Source organism: Maylandia zebra, linkage group LG22 (assembly GCF_041146795.1).
Source record: "Maylandia zebra isolate NMK-2024a linkage group LG22, Mzebra_GT3a, whole genome shotgun sequence".
Classification (NCBI taxonomy): Eukaryota; Metazoa; Chordata; class Actinopteri; order Cichliformes; family Cichlidae; genus Maylandia; species Maylandia zebra.
Genome location: NC_135187.1, coordinates 36,165,112 through 36,184,682, shown reverse-complemented (window position 1 = coordinate 36,184,682; position 19,571 = coordinate 36,165,112). Strand labels below are relative to the sequence as shown.

Here is a 19,571-nt window from a genome sequence, read left to right as displayed (position 1 = left end):
ACTCCACCCTTTTCCGGCTGAGGACCATGGCCTTACATTTGGAGGTGCCGATCCTCGTTCCCACCGCTTCACACTCGACCTCGAACCGTTCCAGTGTGAGCTGGAGGCCATCACCCGATGAAGCCCACAGAACCACATCATCTGCGAAAAGCTAATCAGCTAATCCAAAATGCTGCAGCAAGAGTCCTGACAGGGACTAGAAAGAGAGAGCAGATCTCTCCTGCTTCCCTTCATTGGCTTCCTGTTAAATCCAGAATTCAAAATCCTGCTCCTCACATACAAGCTCTTAAATAATCAGGCCCCATCTTATCTTAATGACCTTGTAGTACCATATCACCCTATTAGAGCACTTCGCTCTCGCTCTGCAGGCCTACTTGTTGTTCCTAGAGTATTTAAAAGTAGAATGGGAGGCAGAGCCTTCAGTTTTCAGGCCCCTCTTCTGTGGAACCAGCTTCCAGTTTGGATTCAGGAGACAGACACTATCTCTACTTTCAAGATCAGGCTTCAAACTTTCCTTTTTGCTATAGCATATAGTTAGGGCTGGACCAGGTGACCCTGAATCCTCCCGTAGTTATGCTGCAATAGGTGTAGGCTGCTGGGGGATTCCCATGATGCACTGGGTGTTTCTACCTCACTCACTATGTGTTAACAGACCTCTCTGCATTGAATCATATCTGTTATTAACCTCTGTCTCTCTTCCACAGCATGTCTTTTATCCTGTCTTCCTTCTCTCACCCCAACCAATCACAGCAGATGGCCCCGCCCCTCCCTGAGCCTGGTTCTGCCGGAGGTTTCTTCCTGTTAAAAGGGAGTTTTTCCTTCCCACTGTCGCCAAAGTGCTTGCTCATAGGGGGTCATATGATTGTTGGGTTTTTCTCTGTATCTATGAAGCACCTTGAGGCGACTTTTGTTGTGATTTGGCGCTATATAAATAAAATTGAATTGAAATTGAATTGAATAGATTCTGAGACCACCCAAGTGAAAGCCTTCAGTCACTTGGCTGCGCCTAGAAATTCTGTCCATAAAAATTATGACCAGAATCCTGTTCATGCTATATTGATTTTAACTTTCCTTCAATAAATCTCATTAAATCACTTTGCTTTCGATGTGCAATTTGTTTTTCAACAATTAATTAAAAACAAACAAACAACAAAAAGCAGAGCATCAAGTATTCTTGGGCAATACACTGTACCCTCATCCTCATCATAGTGCAATTGTGTGTGAATGTCAGATAAATGTGTGGTGTTGAAGTACATGCACAAAAGGCTACCTTTGTGCTTACATGGTGCTGCTGGAGAGAGAATAATGCTGCTGTAACTGCAAAAGACTTAGACGAGAATCCTCCTTATTGGCCAGATGTTCCTGACAGATCTGACAGATCTGGATAAGTTAATACATTTTGTGTGGTCCACTCTGGTCTGCCATGAAATGTTCTAACCTTCTTCTTTCTAGAAAATTTGACTAACAGATTATAGTGAGTAGCAGGACTGATAAGAAGCTGGCCTCATGAGATCATGTCTGCTATATGTCAGCTGTCTTATTCATTTTGTTCCCACGAGATTTCTATTTTCTCCGGAAGGTTTTTATCACAATAGCAAAAGTAAACTAATTAGGATGGAAACAGGCTTTTTAAAGTGTTGATATTTATAAGGCTGTGTTCTTTTGGAACAGCACCATTGTGGTGTTTTCACAGCCTCTACAAGCTGTGAGAAATTCGACAGACGCTTCTCACATAGCACAGATGGAAATATTTCTCAAAGCACAGTGCCACAAGCCAGAATCCCCAACACATGTGCAGTGTATTTAAAGCAGACCTTGTTTGCTCTCAATACGCAGCACTGTCTCTGTGTTTCATTAGTATCTGATCTCAGTTACCATCATTATCTTACAGATTAGTATATCAGTGATTCAAAACTGATAAATCTAAAATGTTTGGAAGTCATTGCAGTCATGAATAATTCAGGCTTCAGGCTTTGTTCAAACTGCATCAGATTTGCTTTTAAGAAGTGATTATATTTGAGTCTGTGAACTAATGGACCATCATCTGATAAATGCCAAGAGTGTGGAGCAGGCGCTGTTTTAAGTCATCTCTCGAGTCAGTATCCCAAAGAGAGACTTACTGACCAGGCACCTCGTTCACACACACTAAAAGAACTGTACAAATGGATATGAAGTCATGAACTTTAGGACCTGACAGCAAACCTACACATGCTGGGGAGGTTGTCATGAGAGAATTTATTCCAGGCCCAAGAACGTCAGTGATGCCTTTACAACAGCAGGGCTAAACTCAGACAATTTACACAAGGATAAGGCGACCGTGGCTCAGGGGGTTGGGAATCGCATCTGTAACCGGAAGGTCGCCAGTTCGATCCCCGGGCTCTCTGTCCTGGTCGTTGTGTCCTTGGGCAAGACACTTTACCCTACTTGCCTACTGGTGTTGGCCAGAGGGGCCGATGGTGCGATATGGCAGCCTCGCTTCTGTCAGTCTGCCCCAGGGCAGCTGTGGCTACAACTGTAGCTGCCTCCACCAGTGTGTGAATGTGAGAGAGAATGAATAGTGGTATTGTAAAGCGCTTTGGGTGCCTTGAAAAGCGCTATATAAATCCAATGCATTATTATTATTACATTGCTTCCTCTGTCCATCTCAGACCTCCTGACCAAATTACAAGAACCTTTTGTGGTTACACGGTGAGTGGGAGGGGTACCGCTAGACAGGTGTGGAGCCACACAGATACACCTCAACCTCCTAAAAAATGGAGAAAAGCAGAATCCGTTTGTCTGGTGAGTGTGGTGGAGGTTAGAGATGAACTGGGGCTGCAGGTACCTCTCACTGGGATAACCATGTCACACCAGCCCAGTGAGCGGATGTTGCTGCATTCCAACATGTGTTTTGCACACGTGTTCTCTCCCCTGCCTGGTCACTACATACTTGAAGATCACCATGTTGAAATGCACCCAGGCATCACAGTGAGCTCCTATAGATAACCTGAACATAAAAGGCAAACGGTTCAGAAGGAACTGGTTGCTAGAGATACCTTTGGGGGCTGGCTGGTTACTGCCGGAGGTTTGTACTGGGTTTTGTATAACAGGGCGATAGATCTTGTACAATGGACAGAGTACTACCAGGCGACTGCCCAGTCGTGTGCCTCACCAGGAAGCTATCCGGTCGTAAAGTCTGACGTCACTAGCCGTGTCTGGGCCTAAACTCCGCTGCAGGTCCATATATCAAACGATCACTGTGGCATTACTGAGAGTTGAAAAACTGTCTAAAGTCTTTCATCTTTAATAAAATGATCAGCGTTCTGCTCTACCAGGTGTAACAATTGAGTTTAACATCCAGGCATCCATGAAAACAGAATTTATGACATTTAACGGAGTTAGAAGTTAGCAGGGAGTTAGCTCGCTAGCTTCTATCTAAATACAATATAGCATGTCCTGACTGCGGGGTTTTGGAAACAAATTCAAACGTACAGCTCTGCTATCACTTCCAGCATAAATGAAGACAGAAAACTAAACAGCAGTGACGTTTGTAGGGTTACTGAAGTTGGGCTAGCTGGTATATAATGATGTGCTACGTGACCGCTAGCGACACAGCTATTTTAGCATAATATAAACAAGCTAACTTTTTTTCCACTCGATAAAAGTTAACGTGAGTGTTCTCGGTGGTCAGGAACAAATGTAATCGCATGGCAGGATGCTGTAAAAGGACCAAACTTCAGCCAGGAGAACAACTGAGATAATCCATCCACAATACGAGGTTAGTCATTCATATACTGCTGCATGGGCTGGGCTGTAGTTACATCCTAAGGTTTTAAAAACTGAGCTTAAATAAATGATTAGCGGTAATAAAAGCCGAGGGAGGTCAACAGTGATCACTGACTGCTTTAGGAGCTTTTTGAGATCAAATAGAAGAAAATACATAACATTAAACATGTTAACAACACAAAAGCCATATTAAACGCAGACTACTTTAGACCTGGAAGTAGGATTCGTCACGTCATCACTTAACGACCGGATTAGAGTGTAAGACCCACTACAACACTCTGGAAAATGTGTGGTGGGTGGTTGACTCTCTTCATTATTACCTCTTGAGATGCCCATTCACCTTCTGACAATGGCTGAACTCATTGTGCAAATGTCCTGTTTATAAGATGGGGGAAACCTGCAGTCAGCTGAGACTGAAGGAGTCACTTGGATGAGTGATGAAATGTTTCTCCCACTGAAAACGTCCAGATGAACAGAATCAACCTTTCTGGGATTTACTTACCTGGATGATCGAACATGCACCAAGGTCATTTGGTTCTCCCCACTATATTTGCAGTATCAGATTTTTTTAAATCTCAAGATAATCAAGCTAACTAGGAAAGGCACAAAAGATGCAACAAATTAACATAATCAGTGGAACTTTAGTTCTGTAAGTCACCATCTTGATTTTAAAAGAATGCAGTCAAATTAGGGCTGAACGATATATCGCATTTGTGATAATATCGCGACATGATCAAGTGCAATTTTCTAACCGCAAAGGCTGCGATTATACTGCGATTATATTATACAATTCATGGGCTGCATCCTCCTGAGGCCGCATTTGTAGACCGATTACGTCACAGCGACGCGCCGAAGGCTGTCCAAATTACTACCATATCCCAGCCAAACTCCAGTTTCCAGCAATGGCGGCCGCTACTAAGTTTTAAAATTACTCATACTAATCTTTCTGGGTCACAAAATAAACTTTTAACATATTTTCAGGCGAGAAAGTAGTTGTGTAAACATCAAATATCTGCTCGGTTTATCAAGATATCCCATATTTGCAAAAGTGCTTCGACGTTTTCAGAGGCGTCTGCTACCCACCAGCTCGACAGCTAGCCGGGAGCTCGAGGGTTACTGATGCGGCCGAGAACGGCACAACTCCCGGCACATCATTTTCAGATCACCGCGGAGTTTCGCTGCTCGGGTTAAACGTAATATATAAGTCACTTAGACAACCTAAAAATGTTATTGTTGGGCTTTTTTCAGTGTTTTGTTTGTTCGTGAGTAAATCGGTTTGGCTGAGATTAAAGTTATTAGATTAGATGAAATAAAACTTTATTAATCCCCCGGGTGGGTTCCTCCTTGGTTTTCACACAGCTGACTAAACGTCAAACAGAAAACTTATTAAACAGAAGTATGAGACAGTCGAGAATTTACACCAGTGTCTGGTTATATTTTAGATAGCAAGAAGCAGACGGCCGAGTTTATTAAACTCCACCGAGACAGCGGTGACGCTAATCAGAACTAGACCGTCCAATTTCACGCCTTTAAACTAGACAGTTGAATGACTGTCTAGTAGTTCACAGATGTCGAAAAACTGAGTGTGGTAAAGCCACTGATTTTTTTTATGTATATTTCTGCAATCTGCACATTGTACTGACTTTCATTTTAATGTTTACACCAGGGTTCCTTGTCAGCACTTTATGCTCAGATGTTTGTAAGCTAAAAATAAACTATTGTGTATGTTCAAATATACTGTTGTGATTGAAGAAGTTAAATAAAAATGTCAGTCATCAATTCATGCATCACCTCATGTCATCATAACAGAGGTCTGTCTTCCAGGAAAGAACAGTTTAAAATTAATGTAATATAGTATTGGCCATACTATATGATGTATTGCTTGTCTTTGTTTAATAATACAGAAGACAAAGACCTTAAAAAATAATCGCATATCGCATCGCAATCGCAATATTGGGGCAAAAAATCGCAATTAGATTATTTTCCATAATCGTTCAGCCCTAAGTCAAATGGACAGAAAATGTGCAGATGTGCTCCAGTCTGTGTGCCAAATGATCCTTGGCCGAGATACCTCAAGTTGTTCCTGATGTGTTCATTGGAATATGAATGTTAGAAAGCACTTGCATGTAAACGTGTGTGCATGAATGACGTGTTAAGGCGAGTGCTCTAGAAGAACCGTGCTACATATTTACCATATTCCATGAATCAAAACGAAGTCTGTACCTGGTGTTGATACAGACTATGGTTTAACTGCATAGATGCAGATATAGAAAAAATATCTGTAGTCTGTGCAAGATCCTTTACCTGTCTGCAAAATCACGACTTTCTATTCATTTCATTTGGCCTTTACATGGTGAACATTTCAGCTGCATCAAGTTGCTGCTGTTAACCATATCAGTGCCAGGAAAGCAGCTACGTCTGCCATCAAAATAATAGCTCATCATCAGACATCAAACACACGTGAGCCCAAACCTCTCAGGTTTAAGGAAACCTTTCTGTCTTCATGCTTTCCCCTCAATCAGTTGGAATGCTTTTGTCACTTTTTTTCAAGTCAAATGTGAAAGTCAAAGTGAATACAATTCTTTCCTCCTCACTCTAATCTCACTATATTTATTGGAAGTGGTGTGAACTGACTGAAATTGTAGGACGACGGCTGCGATGGTTCAATGTTATAATACTTAGGTTAGCTTAGCTGTTGCAATGCTTAAAGTGTTTGACAAAGGCAGCTGATAAGCACTTATCTCCTGGGAACCTTTAATGCCTGGAGAAGTCCTGGCAGTCAGTTTAATAGTCATTAAAGTGTCTGGATCAAGAGGTGGACCTCTAGACTGACAATATTCACTTCAGAGAAAAACCCAACAATGTAATGAGCAAGCACTTTGGCGACAGTGGGAAGGAAAAACCAGGAAAAACCAGGAACACAAGCTTTCACTAATCACAGCGTTGTTTTCCTGCTGAGTTTCTGACTTTCAGACTCGCACCCATTTCCCCTTCACCCGACAGAGCCTGTCCATCTTTTATATACAGTTTTTTCTGACTTCCTCATGGTGCCATTGTTTCACTGTTACTGTGAAGACGTGACAGAAAAATCATGGCATAGTACCTGGGATTACTGTACTTGTGAAATACTTTCTGGAACTGAAGCTACTGATAAAAGTGCAACTGGAACATCAAAATGAAAAACAAACACAAGAACAAATAGGACAATCTCCAAATGTGACACAGTCCAAACAATAGTAATCTTGAATATAGCAGCCTGCTCAAATAAATGAATTTTGTAAAGACAAAACATTTAAGAATGTAAAAATATGGCAATGAAAACATTCAATGGGTTACAGAGAAAGTGATTTTAATATATGGTTCATCTGTCTCCTGTAGTGCCTGGTCATCAACATTTTATACTGAAAGGTGAGACCGGTAGTGGGACCGCCTGTGTCACCCTGTAGCTTCACACAGCAGCCCCTCCCTTTACCCCATTCATTCCTGTGCAGTGTTTTATACTGAAAGGTATAAGATGCTAATTCACACAGCGATTTGTACACGCGTGAGCGGGCAGCAGAGCAGAGACTGCGCTCTCAGCCTGTAATCAGCTTCATGCGATCCGGACTTTCCGCTCCAGCAGTTTCTACAGCCGATGACTGACTGCAGGTGAGCAGACTTGTGTCGCCTGTTGCTCCTGTGTCCGTCTCCGCTGTGTTACGTGCGGACTACCCGTCCTCAGTCAAGGCCGCTGCTTTCATCAATGTTTGCATGGAAAAGAAATGTTTCTTTTTTTAATGTATGATTACTGTGTGATGTTATATAAAACCGCCTGTGTGCTTGTAGTCTTATCTTACAATTCGATTATGAAAGCTTTGAATTGGTGTAGGCAGTTCAGGTAGGGTGATGCGTGATATTTTCACAAGGAACGTCGTGCCAGACGCCATTAAAAAAATAGACTTTAATGTTTATTCTTGTAATTATCTGGGCAGCTTTGCGCATTAAAGTTCATTCGCACGCCATTCAAGAGTAGCGACACCACACATTCATTCGGCTTTCGAGAAAATAGCGAGAAGCTGTTTATTTTTTTGCATAATTTCAACTTTATTCCGGCTAAACCCGCAATTTGCTGCGATCTTTTCTGGGTACACGCACCTCGGATGGCGGTAGCTGTCGTCTATCAGTATTAAAGTTCAAATAATTAGTAAATAACCGCTGCTGAGTCTGGTGTGCGTCGACTTATGCTAATATCTCGCTGATGGATCTATTGCACGGTTATTCGTTTGCAAAAACCAGGCAGCGTAAAGTTGGGTAAAGATGGGTTTGGAATATTCAGTTAAATCAAACGGGAGAAACGACAAGCTGAGAGCTTTCAATGTATGCAGCAGTTCAAGCGTTTTTACGCGCATGGCAACAGCTGGATCTTACTGGGATTGTGTATCTCAGACTGCAGGTGTATATATATATATATATATATATATATATATATATATATATATATATATATATATATATATATATATATAGATATATATATATATATATGTGTATGTATATATGTATGTATATATATGTATGTATGTATATATATATATGTGTATGTATATATATGTATGTATGTATATATATATATATGTATGTATATATATGTATGTATATATATGTATGTATGTATGTGTATGTATATATATGTATGTGTATGTATATATACATATATATATGTGTGTATGTATATATATATATGTATGTATATATACATATATATATGTATATATATATATATATATATACACACACATATATGTATATATGTGTGTATATGTGTATATATGTGTGTGTGTGTGTGTGTGTGTGTGTGTGTGTATTACTCATATCTGGGTAGTCCCCTAATCATTAGTAGAGACACAATCTCATATCATAATGTCAGCTGCAAGCTTTAGACATGTGACATGAGTAACTTTAAAGTAGTCACTTTTGCATTGCCCCTGTGGGGTGTGCCCCCTCTGTGGGGTGCACTGGGTTGTTTATCACGTGGGTTGTTAATGAATCATTACAGTGCAGTGAGGAATTTTGTTGATATTAAACATCTGAGATGTTCGTTTAGCTTTGGTCAATATATGGAAATGTTAGTGCGGTGAAGGATGATCCAAAATACGTACACAGAGAGGCAGGTGGAGTTGAACAGGGGAACCCTTTATTGGGCTGTATGACAGAGACAGTATGGCAATAACATCTCACTCTGACAACAGAAGGATATCACTTTAAAGGAAACGCCTGGCAACAAAATGAGACACAGATGAACAGAATGTAACTGATGAGACAGGTGTAAGCAAACCTAACACAGCTGAACCAAATGAAAATCCGAAAATTGAGAGTAAGACCCACAGGCTTGATAAAAACCTCTACGCTAAACAGAGACTAGAGGAAAGAAACACAGAGACAGGGAGAAAGCTGACACAAAATTTAATTCAGACCTGAGAACTAGAAGCAAAGTTAGTTATACTGAAGAACTAGAAATTAATTTGCTTCGCAAACCCAAGATCAAACAGGAACCTACAAAAACTCAGAACCAACAGTCAACACCCATTAAGGTCCATGGGCTGTTGAGGGGAGGAGGTAATTTATGATGTTCATGTGTCAGAATAATTTTCCATATTGTTGTTTTAGTATTAAAAGCTCAGCCAGTCTTAGTAATTAAAAACAACTTTAGAAAACTGAAGGTAATAGTTTTGATTTGAATCAGTTTTTCATTAGCAAGCTAAAGCCATGTGATGGCCAGGTTAGGTTTTCTCTAGGTCATCTGGGGATCTCCGGATGTTTCTGAACAATAAAAAAGGAAGAAACTGAGATTCTGGGTCAGATTCTCTGTGTTGCTAGATCAACACTAGCAACCTGTAAATGTAAAGAAGGTTTCTTCACCTGCACGATCGAGTAAGCATCGAGATGAAGAGCAGTTCAGAGTCAACTTTGATATTAATGCAATTTATTAATTCATTTTTGTTCTCACGTGTTTTCCTTGACTTGCTCACTATTGTTATATCTGTTGGAAAATCTTGCACAAAAAGACTTGTGTTTTAGAATATATACTTAGAATATATATATTTAGAATATATGTCTGGGCTTTTTAATCGTATCAATGATAAATCAGTTCAAATTACTGTCACTGAGTTAAATATGTCCTTTATAAGGGCTACGTTAAAAAGCACTGCAGGTTCCTTTATTTCACTGCTCATACATAGAATAATTCACCATAATCATCATTGGTTCAAATTCATGGTTTAAATACAACAGTTTAGTTTAGAGCTGGTGCCTAAACTAATATCTGTATCTGAACTAAAGAAGTTATACATGAAGATGTGAAAAAAGTAAAAATTTTTACTGAAATCCAGCTGACAACTACAGGGACATATAGGGTAGTCCCAAACTGTCACAGGGTAGTTGATGGTTGATTACTTTTTTGTTACAGTTAATTGTATTCTAATTTTTGCGTCATAACTTTTGCACTGTCCACTTCCTGCTGTGACAAAACAAATTTCCCACGTGTGGGACTAATAAAGGTTATCTTATCTTATCTTATCAAAAATGAATATGATACCAATATTTAATCAGCACCTGAAGCTTCAATTGAATGAATTAGTGGTTATTAAAAGATGTTTCAATGACAAGCGTTTCATGCAAGAGTAAAAAGTAGGGGTGCAACGATACACAAAATTCACGGTTCGGTTCGATACTTTGGTGTCACGGTTCGATATTTTTTCGATACAAAAAATGTTAATGCCTTTTTAATTTTTCATTTATTAAAATTATAAATATATATTTTAACTCAAAAGTACAGTTTTTAAATTTAATGTTGCTGAAACAAAAAAGTAATAAAAAAAAAACTATCTGATGGAGGAATCACTCATCTTTGGAAAAGAGAGTTTATTACAGAGAAATGGCTCTTTCAAAATAAAAGCTATACTATACGCTTCTTCTGGGCTATATTCTCAGCAGCATATTAAACATATCAGGTCCCCATAAGGAGAATCCTGTGCTAACGGCTGTCTAAATGACTCGGGTAAAGTTTGTAGCATGCCTGCTTGTTGTTTTTGTCTTTGCACTAGGATGCTGTCGGAGTAAATGTGCAGTCATATTCGTTGTGTTCCCACTAGTGCTGTCAGCGTTAATCTGAAATGACGTTAACACCACAACACGGCAAATCTCCGTTAACGAGCTACCGCGGATCGCCCCGTGCGTGGGGCTGGACGGCCAACACGTTAACGAGCTAACTGCGCTAACACACTAGCTCCCACCCATGTAATTGAGCATTGCGTGGCACATCCAACATACTGTTTTACTTTAGTCCATGACGCGCTTACCTTCAGGGTCATACGTCACATGAAAACCAAAATAGTTCCAAACGCCAGATCTGAATGAGGGTGGGGGAGGCTCAATTTGACATGTTGCAACTAGCTTAGCTTCTGTCTTGCTAGCTTGCCCTGCGCTCAGTGGATCTGCGCTCGACAGTGCAGCCTAGGCGGAGTAGTCGAGCGCAGATCCACTGAGCTCTCAACACAGACAGCATCGTCAGAAGGAAAGTTGATAAAATAAATTAAAAATTTTGCATTGTTTGATACCGAACCGAAAGCACTGTATCGAACGGTTCAATATCGATACGAGTATCGTTGCACCCCTAGTAAAAAGTGTGACAGCAAACCCCAGTCTATCCTAGTTCATAATTACAATAATGTATTTATTGCATTTTGCTGATTAATTTGCACTGGCTAAGAATATTTGGCAAATTTTTAAAAGGTTTTAAGAAAAGACTTCCTTAAATGTAAAAATACATTTGAAAAATCTCAAATACAGTGAAGTCAAATAAAACGAGGTAAACTTGCATAAAATAAAATAATTTGCACACTGTCTTTTTTTGGGTGGAGGTTTGTATTAAAAGTAAGAGGGAAAAAGAGTTCTGATATCTACAAGCTGTGGCAATGTGTGCTTGGTGTGAAGTCAAACTAGTGAATGAGTGAATTAGTATGTGTAAGTATTCAAAAGAGCAAGTGGAGGCTGCACTGACACAGAACATAGAACAACAGAACAGTTTGTCCTGTGATTTGATGCAGTTTTGTGCTCCTGAAAACAGACATGATGGTGATGTTGTAGATGTTAATAATTAAAGGTAGTAATAATTCAGTGTGAAACCCAACAGCTCCAGGTCTTTAGCTCAGTTTTACTGGCCTGTGGACCTTTTTTTTGTTTCACTTTAAATCTGAAAAATGATGTTACATATGCTAGTCAAGGACACCCCACCCCCCCTTTAGATGAACCCCTGCTTGTTGCAGGTATTATGTGATAGAACAGTGAACCAGCTGTCCTCAGGAAGCAGCCTAATTTAAACATGGTATGTCAACAGTTGGTCATTAATAATGTAGTCTTAGTCTTACTGTAGATACTGTGGATGGAGCAGCTCCAAAGTTCTCTTTTCGTCGTGTCGCAGTTTGTTAAACAGATGGTTTGATGAAGGACTCAAAACACCTTTTTTGCCACTAAAGGTTCGAATGGTGATGACAGGAACAGGCGTTTGTTAGGGCAGGGAAATATGGCCAAAAATATTTATCACGATATACATTTGAAAATTTGTGCTAACGATATAAGTGACGATATAATTGACACGAGACAAAATTCTTTACAACTCCACAACTTTATTAGTGCAAAAAAACCCCATCAATGTATTTTCACTTAAACAAGCAGCTGTTTGTTGCATTAAAGTTTTATAAAAATGTAACAGTGCAAATGCAAATTCTTTGCTGACAGTTTAACCAAAAGGCATTTCCAGTGGAAACTGGCCGACACATCCTCAGCATAACCATGTATAACATCCACAGAACTTAAAAAGAGGTTATACACACACAACACAGCAATATTATGTTGAAGCACAGTACGTATCACTCCGCGAGGCTCCGCCTACGATAGCCGTAATGCTCCGACAATCCATCAAGCGGTGCGACTTCGTAGCTTAGCAAAGTCGTACTGAAACATTTGACAGATTTTCGAGCGCCGTGTACATAAAGTTTCGAGGTCAGTAAACACAACCAGAGTTCATACATAAGACACACGGGATTATAAGGGGCTCTGTCGACTTTCAGAAAAATCAAAGGATTGATTTTAAGTGCGCCGTATTTTCCAAACAATACACGACGGCCCGCTAGCATGCTCTACCAAAAATAGTGCTTTGTTGTGTATCTGACGGGCGAAAGCTAGACCAGTTCCAGTGAACCATTTTTACAAACCAGTTCTGGTTCATCGGTTTCATTCAACGATCCGCTTTCGCCCTCCTCATTTCCGTCGCCGCCATGGTTTTTCTGCCATGTTCGTATGAAAACAAAGGCTCTGCACATGTGCGTTTTACCCATATTCTATCGCCATATTTCATTTTCATTTCTTGGTAACGGCTCCGCTTCTCTGCTCTTCGTGGATGTTGTGTAGACAGACAACATCATCGTCAATGCTCCTGTTGTGTTATCAGTTTTTACAAACTGGGTTTGATGTTTTTAATCATTTTGTAGATGAGGCCTAACGAGCGTAGTACCGGTTTAGACTGCCAAGCTGGCACATGTGGTGATTTAAACCCATTTCGACAGGCTGTGCACACATTTACTCACTGACATTCAAACTCTAAAGTCTGTGATTCTTAAATTTTGCAGATTTCATAGAAATCTCTTCTTTTCTATGTTAAGCCCAACATCAGTTCCATGAGAAAGCAGACTTCCCTGTGTAAAAGCCCCTCACGTATACAGGCACACCGCTCTTCCTCCTCCCTGCTCTGCTTCATCACGTGAATAACCAGCAAGACCAGAAGGCATTGTGCAGACACATACAGACTGCAGTAAGTGGCACACAGAGAAAAGAGCGTGAACTTATTTTTACTGCTTTAATTTAAAAGGTTGCAAACTGTGATGTGTGTAAAGAGTATCTGCTACCGTGGCAACCGATTTTTTCACAGATACAAAACACGTACGTATACGGGAGCCATGACTGACGTGTAAAATCCATCTTCAGCTAATGTTCATTTTAAAAGTGCAGTTGGACTGATTACCTATACACTCTATTCAGACATTCAAATAATATATACAGCTGAAAATTGTTTAATGAATTATTTTATTGGAAATAAAAACATATCTCAAACCTGAAATAAAAATAGATAATTGTAATAACTTTGTGTTAGCTGTGAAAGCAGCACTAGAATAAAATTCAACTTAGTTTCATGCATATAGTGCTAAATTACAGCAAACCCCAACAGTCGGACACCCCCGTGAGCGTTGGCGACAGAAAGAAACCTCTGGTGGAATCAGGCTGGGTAAGGGCCTGCCATCTGTCACGACAGGTTGGGGATGATAAGAGGGCAACGCTGTGGAAGAGAGAGAGGAATAATAACTAATGATTCAATGCAAAGTTGTGTACGAATATATGGAGAGTGAAAAGAGCAGAGTAAAGAAGAAACACTCACTGGCCCATGGAAGCCCACAGAAGGCCGGGTTCAGGGTCACCTTCATCAAACAGAAAGTTAACTCATAATCTTAAAAGTAGAGAGCAGACAGGCGGCCTGTCTCCTGCATCTGGCACAGAAAACGAACTGCTGTTCAGAGAAGAAGCCAGTTCCAAGAAATCAAGAAATTCATTAGTGACAGTAATCATATTTCTGCTTTTCTACATATTTGGCAAGAAACCTGGTAAATAAATACTAGAATCAGTCCTGGTTTTTAACATAAACATAATCAGCTAATTATCCAGTCTTTTAATAGTCATGAAAATATGTTCAGATCTAGCGTACTGATGATGCATTCACCTCATAAATCACGACTCACTGCTCTCCCAAACATGACCGTGCATAGGCTTCCCTTATATGTTAAAAGTATCTTTATCTCTGATACTGTCCTTGTATTTACTTGCTATCAGATTGATACCAAATTTTGAAGTATCGCACTCCATTAACAGAGAATCAGAGTTCAACCACTGTGGTTGCAAATGTGACCTCATTTCTCGATGGTGCGACTAAAAAGATTCTAAGTGGCACCGGTGTGACCAGCTGTTTGAGTGAAGAAAGTCTCCGTGTGGTCAACAACAGACAAACACACATTATGCCCATATCGTGGTCTAAACCAATCAGAGATAGTCAGGGGTGGGACCTCTGATTGGCCGTGGTCCAGATATTCCTGTCAGCCTACATGTATGTATGTTTGAAAGCGGATAGACAGGTGAGTAGTAGGGGTGGGTTTCAAGAATCGATTTTCCGATTAGAATTGATTTTAGCTTGAATAATGCGACATTGATTCATTAAATCCTGAATCGATTGTCCATCCATCCATCCATCCATCCATCCATCTTCATCCACTTTATCCGAGGCTGGGTCGCGGGGGCAGCAGCCTAAGCAAAGAGGCCCAGACCTCCCTCTCCCCAGCCACCTCCTCCAGCTTGTCCGGGGGAATACCAAGGCGTTCCCAGGCCAGCCGAGAGATATAATCTCTCCAGCGTGTCCTGGGTCTGCCCCGGGGCCTCCTCCCGGTGGGACATGCCCAGAACACCTCACCCAGGAGGCGCCCAGGAGGCATCCTTGTCAGATGCCCGAACCACCTCAGCTGGCTCCTTTCGATGTGGAGCAGCAGCGGCTCTACTCTGAGCCCCTCCCGGATGGCCGAACTTCTCACCCTATCTCTAAGGGAGAGGCCAGCCACCCTTTGGAGGGAGCTCAATCGATTGTATTAAATGTATTTTGCCAGAAACGCCAAAAGCTCACAAAACTATTTAAACAACCACCAAACAGCCAAAACAGTAAATGAGAGCACCACACAAAGACATGAACACAAAGTGTGGACGTCGGGGCTGAAAGCCGACAGCTCAAACCAGAATGTACTTCAAGAACAGTTTCTCACCTCAAATCTGTGTTTTCTGCATTATTCGTTTGCTTGTCGCGCACCGGTCTGTTGTTGTGCACAGAGCTGACGGCCGCTGTTTGTTTTTCTTTTCCACAAAAATGACCTCCAACAAGAAAGCCTCATTTCTGCTGTTCAATACTGAAGAAATTTAAACTTTTTAAAATGATGCCAAATTGCAAAACGCTTAGCCGTGTCTCTAATCAAACCTCTGTAACACTTACTTCACTTCAGCAGCATTCACATGTTGATTCATGGTTTTGTTCAGTTTCTGTTCTACTGCAGAATATTTTTAAGGTTATCTGCTACAGAAAACCTGGCCAGGAAAATCTGCTTCATGTTTTTCTGTTTTATCCTCAGTTACTTTGACACAAAGGCCTCTGCTGTGATGTTTGCATCTCTGATGAAGTCTCACAAGTGTCAGTACTGATAAATGATCAGAATTATATTTCTGAATGTCTGAGTCAAAATTGAATCGAATCAGGACCTTGTGAACCGGAATCAAATGGATTATAGAAAGATACCCAGCCCTATGAGCAGCCTAGGCCTGACAGAAGTGGATGTAGCTGTGGGTAAAGAGAAAAGATGAAAAGAACGATCGGTAACTTTTGTTAAGTTAAGGCCTGATCCATCTAAAATTCAAAGTCAGTGCTCTGACATGGAGCCATCGACCTCTCTGGTCCAGAGACGGCATCACATAATGAGCCACACACGATCGACTCCGAGCCAGAGCCCAGTGAAAGTAAAACGGGGAAAGTTTATACATTTGGAACAGAGTGGCTTGAGCAGTCTCCCTGGCTAAGATAGAGTAAAGCTGACAACATGATGCACTGCATTTACTGTCGTGAGTGTGGAAAGACCACAGCCGCCAGTACTGCATTTGTGACTTGTGCTGATAAAGCACAGTGTATCCAGAACACATTATATGCTGCGATAAATGCACTGCCCAAGTGTCCCCTCTCCCCACGGCCTTTCAGCAGCAGGCAGCTGCAAACAGGTCGTCAGAGGAGCCGATGTGATGATTAAGTTTAACATTGTCTACAATATTACCAGCGTGCCAAAGCACTTTATGCACAAGCACTTTTTCAGTAACTTATCTTTCTTGTAGAAATGTGCTCCAAATAAAGAACTTTGTGTTGACAAGATTGTTAGTTAATCATTTACAAATCAATGTTGTCTGTATGGACAGCAATTTCCCCCCCAGAAAGTGCACGTGCCTGTGGTGTTAAGCGATGCGGTTGAACAATTTGGGTGCACCTAAGAAAAAGAGTTAGGCACACCAGTGCAACCGTGGCAAAAAGTTAGTCTAGAGCAAGGGCTGCTCGATTATGGCAAAAATGATAATCACGATTATTTTCACTGAAATTGAGATCGCGATTATTTGACGATATTTATTTAACCCTTTAAGACCTACTATAGAACCAAGTCCACCAGAGCTTATATTATTTTTTTACATGCTGTAGTGCCATTTGTGGGAGCATTTCAAGTTGCTATACATCAATACAACTGTTATAGCCCATATTGTAATAATATGTATGCATTAAGTCCATAGTAATTACATAAATTGCAAAAAAGTGCAATAAACTACAAAAAAAATTGAAAATCGCTTTTGTTTTGTTTACATATATTTCTACTTGGAGAAGTTTAAGAGGTTTATCCCTCAAAACTTTAAATACAATAAAGTTGCAAAAAATAGTTTCCCACCACAGGAAATTTATTTTGAGTGTCTTCATAGTTTTATTTTGGAGATACAGCAATTTTTATATACTGCAGGAAAAACAAAAAACAATCCTATGATGCAAATTTGCAAAGAAAACAGCAGGTGCATCATTTCACTGTGGGAAGTGTTACGAACAGCTGATAGGAACGGCAAAGCGTGTTTCTGGAATATTATGTTTTTGTTCCTGCAAGCGCTTTTTATGCAATTTTAGCAAAGCTATATGTGGAAGGAAACCGTGACCGAGGACAAGCTGATGGCATCAGATGTAAGTACAACTCCTCCGGTTTCATATGCAAAACAAATTATTGCGCTAGCTTACGCTGTTCAGGTTCTACAGGGATTTAAAAATAGTTACGCAAAACGGAGCGTGCTGCTCTGACCGGCTTTAAAGGGTTAACAATGACTTTAAAAAATAATATAAAATAGTGTGCAACACCACTGAAGTTTTCTTTTTAAACTCTCTTTTCAACCAACGGCAGTCACTCTCCAAATAACTTCTGCTTAGCTTTCCGAGCTTCCCTCGGGTCCTCTTAATCAGCGGTCTCCAACCTTTTTTGCGCCACGGACGGTTTATGCTCAACAATATTTTCACGGACCGGCCTTTAAGGTGTCGCGGATAAATGAGGGAGGGGCTAATAATCGGCTCAGTCATTTTTAATGATCGTTGAAAGCCCAGATCGTAATCGTGATTAAAATTCGATTAATTGAGCAGCCCTATCTAGAGCCCTGCTATATCTTATACACCAATAGGATTGCCTTTCATATATTACTATTTGGGCTCAAATTTTGGGGGGTGTTTGAAGGGGCACAAAGATATCAAAAATAACTCCCCTCAAATTTCTTAAACCAAACGTAACAAGCCTGTTTGTGAAAATGGATTAGAAAGTACAGATATTTGGGTAAAAATATGAAAACTTGCTAGAAAGGATCATTGGAGGCCCTCTCCCACCCACCTCTATCGCAGTCAAAGCCCTGGGGGGGGCCTGGGGCGATCGTGGCTCAAGAGTTGGGAGTTCGCTTTGTAATCGGAAGGTTGCCGGTTCGAGCCCCGGCTTGGACAGTCTCGGTCGTTGTGTCCTTGGGCAAGACACTTCACCCGTTGCCTACTGGTGGTGGTCAGAGGGCCCGGTGGCGCCAGTGTCCGGCAGCCTCGCCTCTGTCAGTGCGCCCCAGGGTGGCTGTGGCTACAATGTAGCTGCCATCACCAGTGTGTGAATGGGTGGATGACTGGTTGTGTAAAGTGCTTTGGGGTCCTTAGGGACTAGAAAAGCGCTACACAAATACAGGCCATTTAACAAAGACAAATACTGTATAAAGATTCAGATTCAAGATTCATGGTCTTTATCGTCAGTACAACAATATACACAGTATACAGCGTACCGAGAGGCCGTTTCACCCCAAGCCCCCCATGGTGCATTATAGGTATATAAGAAATATATCTCCAAGAGATATCAAACTAGAAATTACAAATAAATAATAACTTGCTAAATTTAGGTAAAATTAAGAGCTTTAAAGGTACTGTATGTACGATACACAAAGACGGGACAGAGACAATACAAAGTGGATTGTGCAGTAGGTGTTGAATACCAGGTTGAGTTATGGTCAGGATATTGTAAAGACAGGATGAAGACATGTGCAAGATGCAAAATGTGCAAATATAATATAATTTGGATGTGTTCAGTAACTATGTGACTGAGTGTGCAAATAAGCATGTTGTTCCCAGGTCCAGTTTGTTGTGGATTTGTGGAAGTTTTTGTTGTTTTTGAGTCCTTTGGTGAATACTATATGGCACATATGTCAAAGTCAAGGACATTTATATCCGGCCCGCGAGATCATTTTATATAGATGTACTATTATTGTTATGCATGGCCCGGCGATATGAGGCGCTAATAACACACAAACTACAGATCCCATAATGCAGCGCTGCAGCCTCCTTGCTGAACGCTAGGCTAACTGGGAACATTTGCATCAATCAAGTCAAACTTCTGTTATTGCGAAGCTAGTCGCTCACAATGGTGGAGAGAAAAGTTGATTCTGAAAGCAGAGCCTTTCAGCACCGGTGGGAGGCTGAATATATGTTTACAGACATGCCGGTAAACCCGTGTGTTTTAGTAGTGGAGCTAATGTGGCTGTAATGAAGGAATTTAGTTTAAGACGGCACTACGAGACAAAACGTCAGGATAAGCTGAAAAACC

The 19,571-nt window shown here is 40.8% G+C and overlaps 1 protein-coding gene across 2 annotated transcripts in view; it reads left to right on the top strand.

Annotated features, from left to right (window-relative positions):
- The first annotated feature begins 7,280 nt into the window (after positions 1-7,280).
- lrrc3b (leucine rich repeat containing 3B) overlaps positions 7,281-19,571 on the top strand; it is a 36,701-nt gene continuing 24,410 nt past the window's right edge. For both annotated transcript variants that reach the window (XM_004561003.4, XM_004561002.4), the window contains exon 1: positions 7,281-7,413. The gene's annotated coding sequence lies outside the window, so the exon portion shown is untranslated. The remainder of the gene's footprint in view (positions 7,414-19,571) is intronic.